The 18,044-nt window shown below is 39.5% G+C and overlaps 1 pseudogene; it reads right to left on the bottom strand.

The window, feature by feature from the left end:
- Positions 1 to 9,286: 9,286 nt before the first annotated feature.
- LOC119523508 lies at positions 9,287 to 10,276 on the bottom strand (annotated as a pseudogene).
- Between the last annotated feature and the right edge of the window lie 7,768 nt (positions 10,277 to 18,044).

Consider the following 18,044-nt stretch of genomic DNA (forward strand, 5'->3'; position numbering starts at 1 on the left):
ATTTAACGTTCTGGGGATGCCCAGAAATGACTATGGTCTGTTAATTTCTGATGGATGTAGTAGGAACAAGTTCACTGAAATGTTGCTATATTATGTAACTTTCTTGGGGTAAAGTAGGAACATGTTGGAAGTTAAGCAGTTATCTTAGGTTAGTTGTCTTTTTCTTACTCCCTTGTTATGGTCTCTTTGAAATGTTCTTTTATTGTATGTTTGTTTTCTTTTTAACTTTTTTTTTCATACAGTTGATTTGAAAAAAGAAGGGAAAGTTAAAAAAAAAAAAAAAAAAAGAAAAAAGACAAACAAGGAAAAAAAAAAAAAAGATGTAGTGCCCCCTTGAGGAGCCTGTGGAGAATGCAGTGGTATTCGCCTACCCCACCTCCATGGTTGCTAACATGACCACAGACATAGGGGACTGGTGGTTTGATGGGTTGAGCCCTCTACCATAAGTTTTACCCTTGGGAAGACGGTTGCTGCAAAGGAGAGGCTAGGCCTCCCTGTATTTGTGCCTAAGAGTCTCCTCCTGAATGCCTCTTTGTTGCTCAGATGTGGCCCTCTCTCTCTGGCTAAGCCAACTTGAAAGGTGAAATCACTGCCCTCCCCCCTACGTGGGATCAGACACCCAGGGAAGTGAATCTCCCTGGCAACGTGGAATATGACTCCCGGGGAGGAATGTAGACCCGGCATCGTGGGATGGAGAACATCTTCTTGACCAAAAGGGGGATGTGAAAGGAAATGAAATAAGCTTCAGTGGCAGAGAGATTCCAAAACGAGCCGAGAGATCACTCTGGTGGGCACTCTTACGCACACTTTAGACAACCTTTTTTAGGTTCTAAAGAATTGGGGTAGCTGGTGGTGGATACCTGAAACTATTAAACTACAACCCAGAACCCATGAATCTCGAAGACAGTTGTATAAAAATGTAGCTTATGAGGGGTGACAGTGGGATTGGGAATGCCATAAGGACCAAACTCCACTTTGTCTAGTTTATGGATGGATGTGTAGAAAAGTAGGGGAAGCAAACAAACAGACAAAGGTACCCAGTGTTCTTTTTTACTTCAATTGCTCTTTTTCACTCTAATTATTATTCTTGTTATTTTTGTGTGTGTGCTAATGAAGGTGTCAGGGATTGATTTAGGTGATGAATGTACAACTATGTAATGGTACTGTGAACAATCGAAAGTACAATTTGTTTTGTATGACTGCGTGGTATGTGAATATATCTCAATAAAATGATGATTAAAAAAAAAAAAAAAAAAAAAAAGAGCAGCAGGGATAAGGTTTGGCTGAAATGAAGGACGAGCGAGTGAAATGGAGCCTTGAGTCGGAATAATCAAGGCAGAAAACCCTCCAGTCTGGAAGAGCCAAGGGGGGGCTGTTAGTGTCCCCCTCTCTTTCTGATGATGTCTGCCCTCGGGGAGAGCATGGAATACAAAACTTCTACCCTTTCACAAAAAAAAAAAAAAAAAAAAAAAAAAAAAAAGAAAGTGAAAGAACGGAGAAATAATTGCCAACTGATGTTGACAGAGGCATTATTTTAAAATTGCCAAAATATGGAAGCAACCAAAGTGTTCCTCAACAGATCAATGAATAAACAATATGTGGTATATACATACAATGGCATATAATTTCCCACAAAAATGAATTACGTTCTGAGACATGCAATAACATGGATGAACCTTGAAGACATTGTGAGTGTAAAAGAACAAAACCATAGGGTTGTACAATACCAACAGTGAACCCTAATGCAAACTATGGACTATTGTTAATAGCATAATTTTAATAATTTTGTTTCCTCAGTTGTAACAAAGGTACCACACTGATGCAAATTATTAATAATAGGGAAAACTCTGTGTGTGGGGGGAAGTGGTGTCAGAACTCTTTATTTTCTGGATGATTTTTCTGTAAACCTACAACTTCTCTAATAAAAAAAGTAAATGAAAAAAAAAAATTAATGTAATTATTGACTTTAAAAAAAAATATTTGAATGTTGCCATTTTCATGTGATTCAACCCAATAAATGCCCATCTTTCCAAAAAAAAAAAAAAAATAAAGATGCCCCAGGCTCATCTTGTATATTTCATGCTCCATTTCTAGAATTAGCCATTTCTTTAAGGGGATCAGCTTGGATTTTTGACCATGGGTCACACAAATTTTACCTTGGAAGATGGACATATATACTGTGACTCTAGACTTTCTCAGTATAGTGGTATAGATGGAAGGGTTTGAAAATGACATATAAAACACAAAGTAGCTGAGGTCATGCAGACTCAAGGGAGTTAAAATTCGAACAAGGGAGATAGGCCCTTAGAAAGAAAAGCATAAATCCTCAGACTTCTGAGAGCAGGGCCTCTCATCTCAAACAGCTGGCTCCCCCCAGTACATTTGTGATTTTTCTTCATGTCCAAAATGACTTTATCCTCCACACTAGGCATGGAGCAGATGTGTTCTCTCAACAGAATGTCCAGCTTTTTTGCCCCTTCTGTAGCCCTGGGGGCTCCATTCCTTTGATTACCATCCTTTTCTACACATTTCAAGGATCAGTCCACCTCATGGTCCCCCTACAAGACTGCCAGATTCACGGGATGAATTAGCCCCTTTTGTCAAAGTGACAAATCTCCAAGATGCCTAACTGACACATTCCCCATGGTGCTGCCCTTGTCTGATCTTCCTGCAGAAACTGGTCCTCCTGACTGATATACTCCTGTACCAGACTCTGCCATTCACATGGAAATGTTTAGCTTATCAGTCAGCGGCCACTCACATTTCACATTGTTCTTTATAAAGGAAGATGTATCCTTAGAGATATGTGAACATGCCCTGATGTCTTCCAAATGCATCCCTGGGCCCTGGCATCCCTCTTAGGTCTTCTTATGGGAAAGAATCTAAATATGTCACTCATATGAAGCTATACCTAACTAGTTGTAATTAGTGTGAGAAACTTCAAAAAATGAGAACAAGAAAGAAGACATCCAATGTGAAAGACTCACAGAGTTTCAGCTCCTTTCAGTTACAGAGATACAAAGGTACAACACACTCCTTTGCACTAGCACAAAGCCTCGGGATATGTATTTCCTATTTAATTGTGCCACAAAGGTTCCCTTGAGACTCTTGTCTAGGTTTTCCCTCTCTTCAAAATTGGACTAGGAGGACCAGGGATGTGGTTGAGATGCCCAGATAATGGGGAGCCTGTTCTTTTAGTGGTAAACAAAGCAGCTTTGTTTAGACACTTCTTTTGTCAGTAGAATGCCATTTTGGAAAGATATTTTATTGTTTGGATGAGTGGGCCAAGCTGTTATTCTGGGCTTATGGAATAATCAGGGACGCCAGTACAAAACGCCTCCTGGGCTCAGAAACTCTCCCACTGCAATGGTGGCGAGGTGATGTGAGGAATGAATCAGCCAAGAAGTTGGCTTCCAGAGAATAGAAAGGGGTAAATTTATATCTGTAACAGGAAAAATTACTGTCCCTTCCTTGGTGACAAGGAAGTTTTAAACAGAGGATCTAGTAGATATTGGGTGCACAAAAAGCAATCTCTAACACCCCCACCAATCCTCATGTCTCTTTTTTTGTGGTAGGGAATGTAAGCAACTTTTCACTTTCGAAGAAATATCCCAACTTTTCTCCAGACCAATGGATCTCAATAAACCTTGCTGAGATGGTAGATCTTGTATTTTTTCAGGAAATTTTTCCCAATCTCTGGAACAAATGTGTCTTACCAAGGTATCTGGAGAATCTCCAGCTAAGTCTTATCAACATAACATCAACAATATAATAAATCAGTGGACTATTACTCAGGATCCTGAGATTATAAGGTCCCTACACATTGATTTGTGGTGCAGTGCTGGATTGAGTGAATGAGGCAAATGCTTAGGGTGTACTTCATTTATTACCATGTGTAAGAAAGGAATAAGTTTCGTTTTCACACAGAGACAGCATGGAATAAGGGAAATGGAGGCAAAACCAGTTTAAACAAGCCCCAGACAAAGAGAAGAGAGAATCTGCCTGCTCCTTATATGGAAAAGTAACCATAGTTACTGGAATGTAAAGAGATATGAGGTAATATCAGAGGCGGGAACTCACAGCAAAAAAAATAAAAATTTGGGGGGGATAGGCTGATCAGTTCAAAATCTCAATAATGAGCTAGTTGGCTCTCTAGGATTGGCTGTACAAATTAAAATCTCAAAAGATGAATTAGTTAGTGTTCTCAGATAGGCTGTAACCTCTGTAGTACCCAGTCAATGGGGAAACAGGGGAGGGACTTGCGAATTAGGAGTAGGAGATTTAAAGATTGCCATTCTCTTCCTCTGGCGCGCCAGCCTTCCTTCCATGTGTTTGGCTGGACGCCCTATCTTGCAAGATCGTAAATAAATTCTTTTCTCCTCCAGAACCGAGAGAGCGTTTATTCCCTTACAGGTACTGCTTTATTTCCGACACCATGTGAAAGCCAATTGCTTCTTATGTTTTAACTTTATTCAGCTAGAGAAAATTGTATTGACAAAAACAATAGTTGCTTATCAGGTTAACAGGCTATGCTGTGTGAGACCAAGGGAAGAGATGTCTATTTGGTGCAGGATCTATATTTTCTAAACAGTGTAACTCTACGGCCAGTTTGTTCAAACACCACAATTACATGGAACTTTGAATAGGAAGTGAGATATAGTAGGTTTCTATAGGTTAGAGTGAAGCAATGACACATCCCAAAGTAATTTGGGCAGAGAATAAAAATATATTTGCAGGCCCCCTGAGAAACTGGGGGAAATGCAGAAGAGTTGGACTTCCTCACCTGGACTGATGCTGATGTTGTCACAGATATTGAGGACTGGCAGTTTGATGTGCTGAGCCCTCTATCATGGGACTTGCCCTTATGAAGCTCATTACTGCAAAGGAGAGGCTAAACTTGCTTATAATTGTGCCTAAGAGTCTCCTGGAGTGCCTCTCTGTTGCTCACATGTGGCCCTCTCTCTCTAGCTAAGCCACCTCGGCGGGCAAACTCATAGCCCACCCCCGTACGTGGGACCCGACTCCCAGGGGTGTAAATCTCCCTGGCAACGCGGGATATGACTCCTGGGGATGACTCTGGACCCAGCATTGTGGGATTGAGAATACCTTCTTGACCAAAAGGGGGATACGAAATGAAACAAAATAAAGTTTCAGTGGCTGAGAGATTTCAATTGGAGTCGAGAGGTCACTCTGGTGGACATTCTTATGTGCTATATAGATAACACCTCCTAAGTTTTAATGTATTGGAATAGCTAGAAGTAAATACTTGAAACTATCAAACTCCAACCCAGGAGTCTGGACTCCTGAAGATGATTGTATAACAATGTAGCTTAAAAGGGGTGACAGTGTGATTGTGAAAACCTTGTGGATCACACTCCCTTTATCTAGTGTATGGATGGATGAGTAGAAAAATGGGGAAAAAAACTGAATGAAAAATAGGGTGGGATGGGGGGATGATTTGGGTGTTCTTTTTTACTTTCATTTTTTATTCTTATCCTGATTCTTTCTGGTGTAAGGAAAATGTTCAAAAATAGATTGGGGTGATGAATGCATGACTATATGATGGCACTGTGAACAGTTGATTGTACACCATGGATGACTGTATTGTATGTGAATATATCTCAATAAAACTGAATTTAATTAAAAAAAAAAAGTAATGTGGCAGGAATGGGGACCATGGGCATTTGCGCCACTTCCTTTTGTAACTTATTTGTATCTTCCGGGCCTGCTTGAGTTGTATCTCATATATACCACTTCTATTTGGTGATGGAATGCTGCTGTGCATGCCCAACTTTATGGCTTGGTGGGTCAAACAACAACAACAACAAAGAAAAGAGACTATGCTGATTTGATCAGATCTTGAAGTAAACTTGAGTTAAAATAGCAACTTAATGGTGTTCAGTGCCATTTTCCAAGGCTCTTCAGTATCCTGCAAAAGCCAAACAGATTGTTAAATGATGATGTACTAAGTATCATTAATCTCTGAAATTGTCCAGGGATATGGTATTGCTTCTGACCAGGGACTTCCACTTGGTGTGCGCTCTTTCTCCATCTCTGTTTCTGTGTATATTTATATTTATGTTTATGCTATGCTTTATTTAAATTTATATTGGCAGGAGCCACTAGTTTCCCCTTATTTCACTCTAAGTTGCCCCCAGGGAATTGTTACTGGGTGCCATACACTTCCATCCCTTAATGTTAGGTGGATTTTCATAGTCATCAGCACAATCAGGTCGATAATGAATCCCATTTCTTTGAGGTTCTGTTCTCTGCAGTCACTTAAGGTACAAATTTCCCTCTGTGTTTCTTGGATAGCATGCAAAAAACAAAACAAATTTGGAATTGGGTTTTATGTATGCCAAAGTGGCAAACTGGTCTTGAGGCATTCAGTCTGCTCTTCATAAGTAGAAATTATTAACATTCAGTGTATTCTTCCTAGATAGTAGAAGTTTTTTTATCTCACCAAAATTACTTCTTTTATGCCTTAGAGCTGACTTTTCCTGTCCTTGTATTATTTTTCTAAACATGCTTCTTGACCAAAAGGGGGATGTGAAAGGAAATGAAATAAGCTTCAGTGGCAGAGAGATTCCAAAAGGAGCCGAGAGGTCACTCTGGTGGGCACTCTTACGCACAATTTAGACAACCCTTTTTAGGTTCTAAAGAATTGGGGTAGCTGGTGGTGGATACCTGAAACTATCAAACTACAACCCAGAACCCATGAATCTCGAAGACAGTTGTATAAAAATGTAGCTTATGAGGGGTGACAGTGGGATTGGGAAAGCCATAAGGACCACACTCCCCTTTGTCTAGTTTATGGATGGATGAGTAGAAAAATAGGGGAAGGAAACAAACAAACAAACAGACAAAGGTACCCAGTGTTCTTTTTTACTTCAATTGCTCTTTTTCACTTTAATTATTATTCTTGTTATTTTTGTGTGTGTGCTAATGAAGGTGTCAGGGATTGATTTAGGTGATGAATGTACAACTATGTAATGGTACTGTGAACAATCGAATGTACAATTTGTTTTGTATGACTGCGTGGTATGTGAATATATCTCAATAAAATGAAGATAAAAAAAGAAAATGCTAAAGTTTCTTATAATTGTTACCTTTTTCTACGTTTTTGTGCATTATCATTATCATTAATGAGGTAATTAAGCTATGCCATTCACTGTTTTAAGGCACTCATGCTTCCCTTTACATTAAGTAAATCTCTCTTCTATTTAGTGAATTAATCTCTTCTGGCAACTCTTTTTAATCTCATCTTCCCAAAATCAGATCCTAAATTCATAAACGTTAAATTTCACAGTGGTTTTACATCCAAAATCAACTCTAGTGATTCCTAGGACACTATTGGCATCAAAATCCTTCTCCTTAATCTTGTAACACATAATGTTGCACAAATAAGCAGGTGGGATACTAGAAATAATTAAGTAGCTTTGGCATCCTCCATAATTCTTTTTAGCTCAATGCAATATAGGAGATTCACTGTTTATGAAGTCCACAATATGGGGAGGGATGTCAAATCAAAAAGAGAAACTCAACTTCCCTGGGGTAAATTATGTACAGATACAATGTCAGTAATATAAATGAGTTTCAAAGATCACACATACTATAGAATGAATTGGGAGGCCTGGAAATTTGTCAATTCCCTTACTTTCCATAATATGTTCTTACCAATTTTGAATTATATTCCAGTAGAGGATCTTACTCTCCTTCATTATTATATTGGTAGCTATTATAATAAATTAACCTGGGTCATTTTGTCCTATCAACAGGTGACTCCTGCTTTCTGTCCATGCTTGCCTGAAGGCTCTTGCTATAAGCTAGAGAACATAAATTAGGTCTTCAACAAAGAAAGGCAGCCTCAGAACCTTAGTGGAAAAGACTGTACTAGGTATTCTTTGTTACTGATACCACAAAACACAGATGCATGGGTATAAACTTCCCTTTGTAGGTTGTTATAACCACCATGAGTAGAAACCTATCAAGTTGTACTAGAGAATTGTGTTAAGATTTCCAGGACCCTTTTAGTCAAGAAGAAGACTACCTTTTTTTTTAATCATGGATGTATACTGCTGTCCAAGATCCAACAGAACAAGAGCTAATTACATAGGAATGAATGAATTAATGAGAAATGTAATTGTGATCATGACTGTAATAGAATTATTGCTTTGAATGTTATATTTTTAAATGGATATATGGGTAAGCTCCTTCTTTTCCTTTCTTCTTGATATTTCAAACCTTCAGTTTAGCAAGCTATGATTATGAAAAATGAAATTAAACTTTTTTTTTGAATAATATCTTGTTCTCACCAACCTCACAGAATTCTGGAACAAATATTCTGTGAGAAACCTTAATATAGATTATACACAAAAGACATTGTTACATCATAAGATATACCTAAGGATGATGATTACTCTAGTAATTGATATTAAGATGAATTCTTTTTTTTTTTGTTTATCATACATGCTTTATTAAAATGGTACGTGTATTTACAGTATCTGCAGGAAGAGTCCCTTCCCAGGCGCTCTCACACACATTCAGACACACCCACACAGACATCCACACCATGTCCCCATGCACCCACACCCTTGAGATGTGAGGGTCAGACTCCTTAAATTAGGCAGCTGTTGGGGGCTAGAGTTGTTGATTTGTTTTCCATTTTTTTGAAAAGAGGAAAGCATGGGGGAATGCATTTGGCCATTGCAATGCTAATTGAGCTTGTGTATATTAACATATATGGCAGTAACACTGAATATTCCTTTTACATTCTATATGCACAGAATGAGACCAAGGTTTTGCAGTCAACAGAACATTCCAACTCCAGTCTCAATGCTGCTTGTAGTGACTTCTGAATTCATATAGGGGCTTTCCCTAAAAATAATTCAAGTCAATGTAGGTGAAATAAGGCCCAATTAATATTGATTTGATCTAGGGGAAGGGAAGGGATTCTGGTTTCAAATGATATTACTGTTGGGGAATTAGCTTTGACTTAAATCCACTTGAAGTCCCTTCTCCTAATTTCCAAAGATTTCTTAGAAATAAAGGTTTGTTTTTCTTTTCCCTGACAAAGCCCAAAGAGAAAAGTTTGGGAATTCACAATTTTAAAGTTTCAGTAACCTAAACTACTCAAATTAATGTGCAATACCCCCTTCCCCCTGTCCTGGTCTCCTCCCTCCTCATGGCTAAAACAAAAACAGAGCATGTGAAATCAGAGTCCCTTACTGTTTTTTGAGGACATTTGTACACTTGAATAATAGCAAATGCATATATGGTTGTTTTTGATTAAAAGAGAGAAGGAGAGAGAGAGAGAGGGAGAGGGAGAGATACCTTGTGACTTTCTTCTCTTTAAAATATTCCTGTCTCCTTTTATTCAGGATTATGAAGCCCCACCAGACATTACAAACAACTGCAACAAATGAGTTTGGCAGCACAAATAGTGTCTAGTATTCAAATCTTCATAGTGAGACTCATTTATCTTGTACACAATCTGTTGAGTGTTTTTTGCAGCAGGTGAACTATACCCAAAGATGCAGAACATTCTGTGAAGGGGAGTAAGAACTGCAGTTCTGAAGGCCCCTAACTCTGGTTGTTTACACAGTTCAATCCTATTTATTGTGATCCTTGGTATCTTCTTCATCTGTATATTCTGATGGTTCTTCCCCTGGTTTTAGGAGTCTGCCTATATAATCATATTTTTCTTTAAACTGCATTTCCCATTCTCGAACACTCTCCATTTGTACAGCATTCAAATCTGACAGATCATCATATTCATCTCTAAGTGCATCTTTATCCAGGCAAAATGTCGCCAGCCCTCTGGAGGGATCCCTACCGGCAAATACTCCATATGGACCCGCCGGGCGGTAGAACTTGCTGCCTTTGGTCACGTCTAAGACTTTCCCATTGACCGCGAGCAGGATGCGCGGGGTGCGGGACCCGTCGTATTGGCGCAGCCGCTCCAAGCTGAAGTCCCGCTTCTTCATGCGAGGCAGAGAGGCGGCGGGGCTCTCCTCGCCCGCCCCGGCCCCGGCGCCCAGACCCCGCCGCCCCCAGCGTACCGGCAGCCGGTAGGCCCCCAGCAGCACAGCGCCACCGGCGCCAAGTTCAGCAGCAGCTCCCCGCCCTTCGTCAGAAGCGCCAACGTCGCCGCCGCCCAGCCTCCCCCTTCGGGTGCCGCTCCCGCGCCGCCTGAGTTCTCACTGCTGCCGTCCCTGCTGCTCTCGCTGCCACTCCCCAGGGTGCCTAGCTTCACGTCCCCATCGCCCGCCGCCATCACTGCCCGCCTAAGATCAATGCTTTTGTGATAGTTAAGCTTAGAAAATACACAACTGTCCATTAAAAAGAGATTTACTTTTGACCATAATCCATTCATTATGGAATTATAAAGATATTGTCTGATAGAGTATATGATATTTCTTTAGAAAATATATAAGGATAATGTTAGGTTCAGAGCCATTCAAGAATCCACACAAATGCAGCGAGTCATGGTTTAAGTAGAGAATTTAAGGTTTATTAGAGGAAGAAAGCAGAAGAAAGCAGGTGGGAGCCATCAGAAAAGAAAGAAAGGAAAAAATGGCTCCAGCCCTCTATCTGAGAGCAGCATTTTTTAAAGGAAAAACCCACGTGGGGAGGGAAGGGTGTTGGGGGAGAAGGGTCCTGCTGAGTGTGTTCTGGGCCTCGATTGGGTGGGTGTCTGTCAACTTCTAGGCTGATAGGTTGTTAGGATTCTAGCCCATTATTCTTCTCAGAAAAGCAGCTGCGTTATCTATCTAGGGAGAACAGGCCTTTTCAGTTGTTTGTCTTTTTGGACATATCTGACCTTACTTTTACCCGCCTTTTGGGGTTGGGGCACCACTGTGGCGGGGACAGCCTTAAACAGCCTTCATTCTTTAGTTTATGGGGCGCCTGTTTTCTGTGAGATAACCTGCGGGGCCTCTGGGTTAGAAACTCCTTCTACATGTTAGTTCCTTTCTTTCTGGGATCTAACATTCCTGCTTTTTGCTTTTAATAAAATTGGCAGGGGTTTTGGGTTGTACTAGGGTTAAGGCTTTAACTTAGCTTGAGGCAACCTTTGCAGGGGACTGGGGCATCGTTCTTTCTTTGGCTACTTCCAGCTGCATGGGGGCGTAGTTTGGGATAGTTGCCTCAAACTAAGCTTTAGCATTATTAAATTGATGCTTAAGTATTTTCTGATGGAACTGGTTGGTAGTGAGGCTTCTGTTGCTGCAGGAGCAGGTTTTCAATTTTCTGTTGCAGTAGAAGTATGTTTTCGGAATTTTGTTGGTGGGTTACGGCTGCTATTGACCTATTGATAAATTTAATTAGACAATGTAAGAGACAAGGAGCAAAAAGAAAAATTAATATAATGATAATTAATGGCCCAATAAGAGGAGTAGAATAGCTCATAGAGGTATGGAGAAGAATGAAAGAAAAATTTAGAGAAAGTTTTATTGAATATTGCATAGAAAAGAATGAAAATTTGAGAGAAAGTTTCATTGAATATTTCTTACTTACTTAGACTTACTCAGCAATTAAATTTTTCTTTTTTATGAGACATTTTCTTATTTTTAAGAAATGTTATCTTGTGAGCATTTTCTATAAAGGGGGAGTGGGTGGAGGTTTTTCTTGTAACTGCTTTTTGCTGAGCAAGGGTTAATAGGTTCTTATATTAATCTGGAAGATGCTTTGGATATAAACTTATATATATAATATAGGCAACAGTTAACACAAACAAGTGAGAAGTAGAATAAAAACTATGGTAAAAAGGGCTATTTTCTATTTTATGGTAAATTTATTACCTACTTAGAAAATGCATTTAGTTTACTATAATTTTAACATTATTATTATTTTGCATATGATTTAATATTGGAGGGACATTGTTATATTTATTTGGTATGTATGTGTAGCACTGAATACTAATGAATGTTTAAGTTTTTTCTGAGCTGCATTGGGTGTTAAGTTTATAATACCATACATGCTGTTCCCTTATAAGAGCAGGCCTTAGTGTTAATTATGTTTTTAGATTTTAACCACATCACACTGGCAATTGCAGCTCTGGGAGGTATCTTCTTTGTACAGTTGTAGCGCAGCATTGTTGGTTCTCTGGGAAGCAGGACGGTGGGCTCCAGGGTTCCATTGGGCTGTTCCATAGCACCCTCTGGCACCATGCGGCAGAGCTAGTCTGGAGGCAGTGTTCACCAAAAAGCTTAAGTGATTGAGTCTTTTCTGGCAGGCAGAGGCAAAGGTGTCTGTAGTAAAAGGTGTTTTCAGTAACAGCGGGTGTCCATTTACTTCTGGAGCACGTCCATGTGATGTGGTTGACACCCTTATAGCTTTAGGGACCACAGAAATGGGTCTTACCAATAACTCTGATGGGGAGAGAGCATGCAGGCACAGTACTAGGAGCTTGGGTTAAACATGCAAGCACTTTCATTAAAACAGAGGTCTAATTTTTTTTTTTACATTTTTACTAGGGTTATGTTAGATAATGGGTAGAACATAATTTATATACTTGCCTTGCTTCTTTTTAAAAGTGTTTTTTTGTTGTTGTTGAAGATGAAGCTTTGACTTGTAGCTAACTGCAAGCACTTTCAGAGAAGCATTAGAGTAAAACAATGTAACTTACAAGGAAATTTGGCTGTTTTTGTGACAGATAACACTTTAAAAATAACTGAAATTATAACTAGCAGTACTACGTTGTTGTTTGATGTTATGCACATTAGTAACTAAAAGAAGGTTAGAAGTTTTTAATTCTTATAACATTGTCCAAATGTTTTTTCTGCAACTTATAGCATATTACATGAATTTAATCATTTTGCCTTTTACATTGATTATTGAGGAAAACATTTTATAACATTTTACTAAAAAATATAGGTTTAAACTTGTTAGAATATTGCTAAATAATTAAAACACTTTAGTTAATGCATCTTGAAATAGTAATAAACAATTATTGGCAAGGATTAATGGAATGTATAGGTGTTACATTATTATTATTATTATTAAATGCACACAATGATTTAACTGCATGAATTTTGAAATTCATGAAAGTATTTTGTTTTTATAGTTTTGTTAAATTTTTATAGCATATTGGCTTTATGAATATGTTGATTACTATATTACTGAACAAGGGTGCAGTTACAAACAAGCTTTATAATCTTGTATAACAATTATTAAATTAGAGTATTTGAGAGGGTTTTACTGTTTGCCATTTTATGGCTGCTTTTTATGCCCACCTTTTTATGTGCTTTAAGGTGGCTTCCTTGGTAGGTTTGGGACATATTAAGAGGATATGGGTTAAAGCTTTTGCTTTGTGATTACAAGGAGATGTTTTTCTAATTTAATTAATTACTTAGCAAAGTATTTTCTTGGATATATTTATTTGAGGCATGGATAGCTTAGAAAACAAATAATAATTTTATACATTTACAAAGTTTTATTTAATATAAAATGAGTCAACATAGTTTTGTTTACTGGCTAAACAAGGCTGTTAAAGGGACTTTGTGCTCATGTTACAGGTTTGTTTGTTACACTTCAAATTTATGGTTTCTATTAGAAAAGGCCTGAGCCTTATCAGGTCGTTGTTTAGCCAGTTTGGGTTTCATTAAGTAACCTCCCATTTAAATAAGAGTATAGGGACAGACAATAATTTAAACGTAAAGATGCTTAGTACAAGAATTTAAATAAACATAATAATGTTAATATAAAGTGCAAGAAGTTATTTTGGTAAGAGAGACTTTTTGCATCCTACACTGATTATTCAGAAAAACACTTCTACAACCTTTTATAAAGAAATAACACCTTAATAATTTAAGGAAACCTTTTCTTGGTAAAAACAGCAAAAGATCTTAATGTGAGAAGCTTGCAGTTGAGGTTTTCATTGTTAAGCAGTGTTATTACTAGTTTTTACCATTTTTTTTAAAACTTTGACCACAGAAATTATTGTTTTCACAAACTTTTTACAGCTTTTTGTACCTATCTTTCAACCTTGACTACAGAAATAAATTTTCCACTCTACAAACCTTTTACAACTTTCTGTATTTATTTAAGCTTTATTCCACATTCCTATCCTTCCAGGCTTTATTTTACATTTCTAAACAATCAGTCATTTAGGACAAAGCTACTTGCCTTTTTCCCTTAATTAGAAAAACATTCTTTATACCTTCTACACAACATGCTATTACCACTAAAATTAAGCTTGTTAGAATGATGCTAAATGTTTAAAACAAAACATCCTTTATAGAGAGAGTTAAAGTTCTCATTATTAGATTTCTTAGTAGAGATATTATTTTATGACACTGGTTTGATAATTTGCACTTTTGCTGATTTTTAAATTGTATTAGTTACTTTTGATGTTCTCTCAGCAATTTTAGGTTTTTGCAAGGATCCTTTTGACTAGGTTCTTTTTGACTTTTTAATTTTAAAAACTGATAAGCTAGCACATTTACATTATTATTATATTTTTTAATTGCTTTGGAAGTTATGATATTAAAGCAGAAGTGGAAGTTCTGCATATATTTTTAAACTGTAACTTTAACTTACAGATTTTTTTTTTCTTTTCTTGAGACAGTTTGCTATAGCTAGCCATACCACACATAAAGGTCAGCTGGCTGCAGCTATAGCTTATTAACAATTTTAGTGACACTTTCTAAATTTAGACTAATTATTAAGAATAGTTTTTAGGGAAGACGTAATTGGCACATTTTGAGAGTTTCCCATGGCTGAACAACAGCACAAGAAATTATAAAGACAGAACATAGGAGTAGGAGCTGTTTAAATGTGGTTTTTTTACACAAATGTAAACTGTAAACTGCACAAAATTTAAAAGGAGAACTACAAAATTTGGGGTGGCTTAAACCCACTGAGTTTGCATGCAGGACCCTTGGATTAACTTAATTAGCCTTACTACACAGTAGACTAATTGAAGCAAAAGAAAGCAGACTGAACACAATAAAAAAAAATTACACACTTACCAAGCACAGGGAAAGTCTCAACCATAAAGCTACCTTAAGTCAGATGCGTTCGGTGCCTGCCTGCAGCGGTCAACTTTCACCTGGACTTCTGAGTCCCGGTACTCTAGGAAGAGTTTCTGGGTAGCTGAGGGGAGCTTCACAGCCCATGAGACATGGATTAGGGCATTTGAAAACATGGTTTTAAATAGTTAGGCTTGTCTGACCTCTCATTAGATAGAGAAGTAAGTTTTCTTTTTGTTAGGGGAGAGGGAAATTTTTAAGTGACTTGTGGCTTAGAAAATTGTTTTTTATTTTTGGAAACTTTATATCCTTTTTGTTGGAGGAAGTTAAGGGGAATGAGATAAGGCTAGGGCAGCTGCACAGTAGGAGGTTATTCACGCATTGAAGCTGCTCACTGGGATGTAAATTTAGTGTTTGTGAATTAGAGGCTAAAACAGCAGCAGACAGTAATTGAGGAGTTCTTGCCTTATTCATTTATCCTCTGGTTACGCCAGGTGTGCACGCTTTAGGTTTGTGCTGCACTCTCCTGCCTGGGAGAGGCGGGCTGGAGAGGGAGATGGGGGAGGGGCGCACAGGCAGCCAGCAGGCTGCACGCGGGTGGGGTGAGATAAGGAGTGGGTGGCGGTGGTGGGATGAGAAGTGGGGGAAGGGGTTAACGGCGAGGGGAGGGGAGTGGAAGGGGTTAGAGAAGAGTTACAAGGGGGATGGTTTGCAGGGTTAAAGAAGAGAAGCTGCTTAAAAGCTTTTTAGGGTTAACTTTTGTAGAGAGGAAAGCGGAAGACTTAGAAGAGTTTTCTTGTGAAGGAGGAGGATTTGGTAGGAGACGACAGAGTGGCCCAAGAATAGCCGGGACCAAACAGTTTAGAAAGCTTAAGATTAAAAACTACAGACCACTTGCTGTTGTGCCGAATAAAATTATTAAGTTCAGTGAGAATTTGCCAATTAAAAGTGCCATTTTCTGGCCAAAGTTTTTGTTGTTCTAAAGAATACTGCAGCCAAATTGTATTGGTTCTACTTCCCCTTTTAATTGAAGTTTAAACATCTGAGGGGTGGAGAAAGTTTAGCTTTGGAGCTATTGAAAAGTGACTGTATATTACCTATGATTATCTAAGAAATTTGACAGGCTTGTGATTTGTTAGGGAATTTTTGCTCATCAGAGGCTTACAGAGATCGCCCGTGAGAGATATTCACGGTTCCCGGCTCCTTTAGAGGCTTACAATTTCCCTGGACGAGGCTGACACGAATTGGGGCTACGCTCGTCAGAGGCTTACGGAGATCGCCCGTGGGGAGACCCACGGTTCCCTGCTCCTTTAGAGGCTTACAGAGACCACCCAAAACGTTGCTCAAGTGACACTAACGGCCCAGACCCATACAACCTGGTCGCAACAACAAAGCAGGCGTCCCCGGTTTGTCATTGGGGGTCAGGAAATGCGTGCAGTCTTTCGCCCAAGGCGTCCCCCGGGTTACTTTGACTGCTGCAATGGGGAAAGACACTCACGGAGTGTCAGAGAGTTTTGACTGAGCGCTCAGGTTCCCTAGGCTTACGAAGCCGGGCGTCTCGTGAAAGCGAGCCGAGGCGTCACCCTGTGGTGAGCCGGGGTGTCCACGGGACACCAAACAAAACTCCCGAGGGGGGATCTGGGCAGAAAGACGTCACTTACCTACCTAGGGCCGAATTAGTTGTAGATGTTTGAGAGCCATGAGGGTGAGCTGGCATCGCATCAAGGTGGTCTGAGTTGATGGACTCAAGCCGCTGAATGCAAGGAAACCTGAACGGCTGTGTAGTTCAGGGAACGGAGTTGACTGGGAGGCTGTCCCATTGTCCTGAGGGGCCAGGAAACTTAAACCTCAGTCAAACCTCCGTCCCGGGTTTCGGCACCAAATGTTAGGTTCAGAGCCACTCAAGAATTCACACAAACGCAGCGAGTCATGGTTTAAGTAGAGAATTTAAGGTTTATTAGAGGAAGAAAGCAGAAGAAAGCAGGTGGGAGCCATCAGAAAAGAAAGAAAGGAAAAAATGGCTCCAGCCCTCTATCTGAGAGCAGCATTTTTTAAAGGAAAAACCCACGTGGGGAGGGAAGGGTGTTGGGGGAGAAGGGTCCTGCTGAGTGTGTTCTGGGCCTTGATTGGGTGGGTGTCTTTCAACTTCTAGGCTGATAGGTTGTTAGGATTCTAGCCCATTATTCTTCTCAGAAAAGCAGCTGCGTTATCTATCTAGGGAGAACAGGCCTTTTCAGTTGTTTGTCTTTTTGGACATATCTGACCTTACTTTTACCCACCTTTTGGGGTTGGGGCACCACTGTGGCGGGGACAGCCTTAAACAGCCTTCATTCTTTAGTTTATGGGGCGCCTGTTTTCTGTGAGATAACCTGCGGGGCCTCTGGGTTAGAAACTCCTTCTACATGTTAGTTCCTTTATTTCTGGGATCTAACAGATAAGTCTTGTCTACAAAAGTAAACAACTTCCAGTTTCCAGTCTGACCTGTAAAGAACTTGGAAGTCATCACTCTCATCATCACAACAAGAAAAAGGCTGAACAAACTGAAAACCAACAATTCTTCTTAGATCTATCAGAGAATTGAGGTCACAGAGTGAACTGTCACCCCTAAAACTGGAGAGACAGGCAAATACTGGGAATCACAGCCTAGCAGGAGCAGAAGCTGTTACTTGGGCATGGTAGAACTATTTAAAGGATAAATGACTAATTTCTGGAGACCTTGCATGGACTAGCTTGAGAGTCCTGGGGGCTCAGCCTTAGAGGAATACCCACACTTTCATGAATTTTACTTCCAGGAACCACTCAAGGTTCTCTAGGCTAAGATGGAAGAAAAATCCCCTTGTGCTTCTGGCAAAGAGAGAGGAAAAGCAACCACTTAAAAATAATCTCAGAGCACTCTGCTATCCTTAACAATGGCTTGCCTTAAAAGGAAATTATTTTACCAGAGCCTAACCTACCTGGGGGAAGGGAAATACCTCCAGCCCCCTCTAGCCTTGTTTCACGTAAGGGAGGGATAAAAGCTGAGAAGCACTTATGAAAGTCACAGCCTAGGGATACAGGCTCACTAAAAGTCTG

The sequence above is a fragment of the Choloepus didactylus genome, chromosome X (assembly GCF_015220235.1).
Source record: "Choloepus didactylus isolate mChoDid1 chromosome X, mChoDid1.pri, whole genome shotgun sequence".
NCBI classification, from domain to species: domain Eukaryota; kingdom Metazoa; phylum Chordata; class Mammalia; order Pilosa; family Megalonychidae; genus Choloepus; species Choloepus didactylus.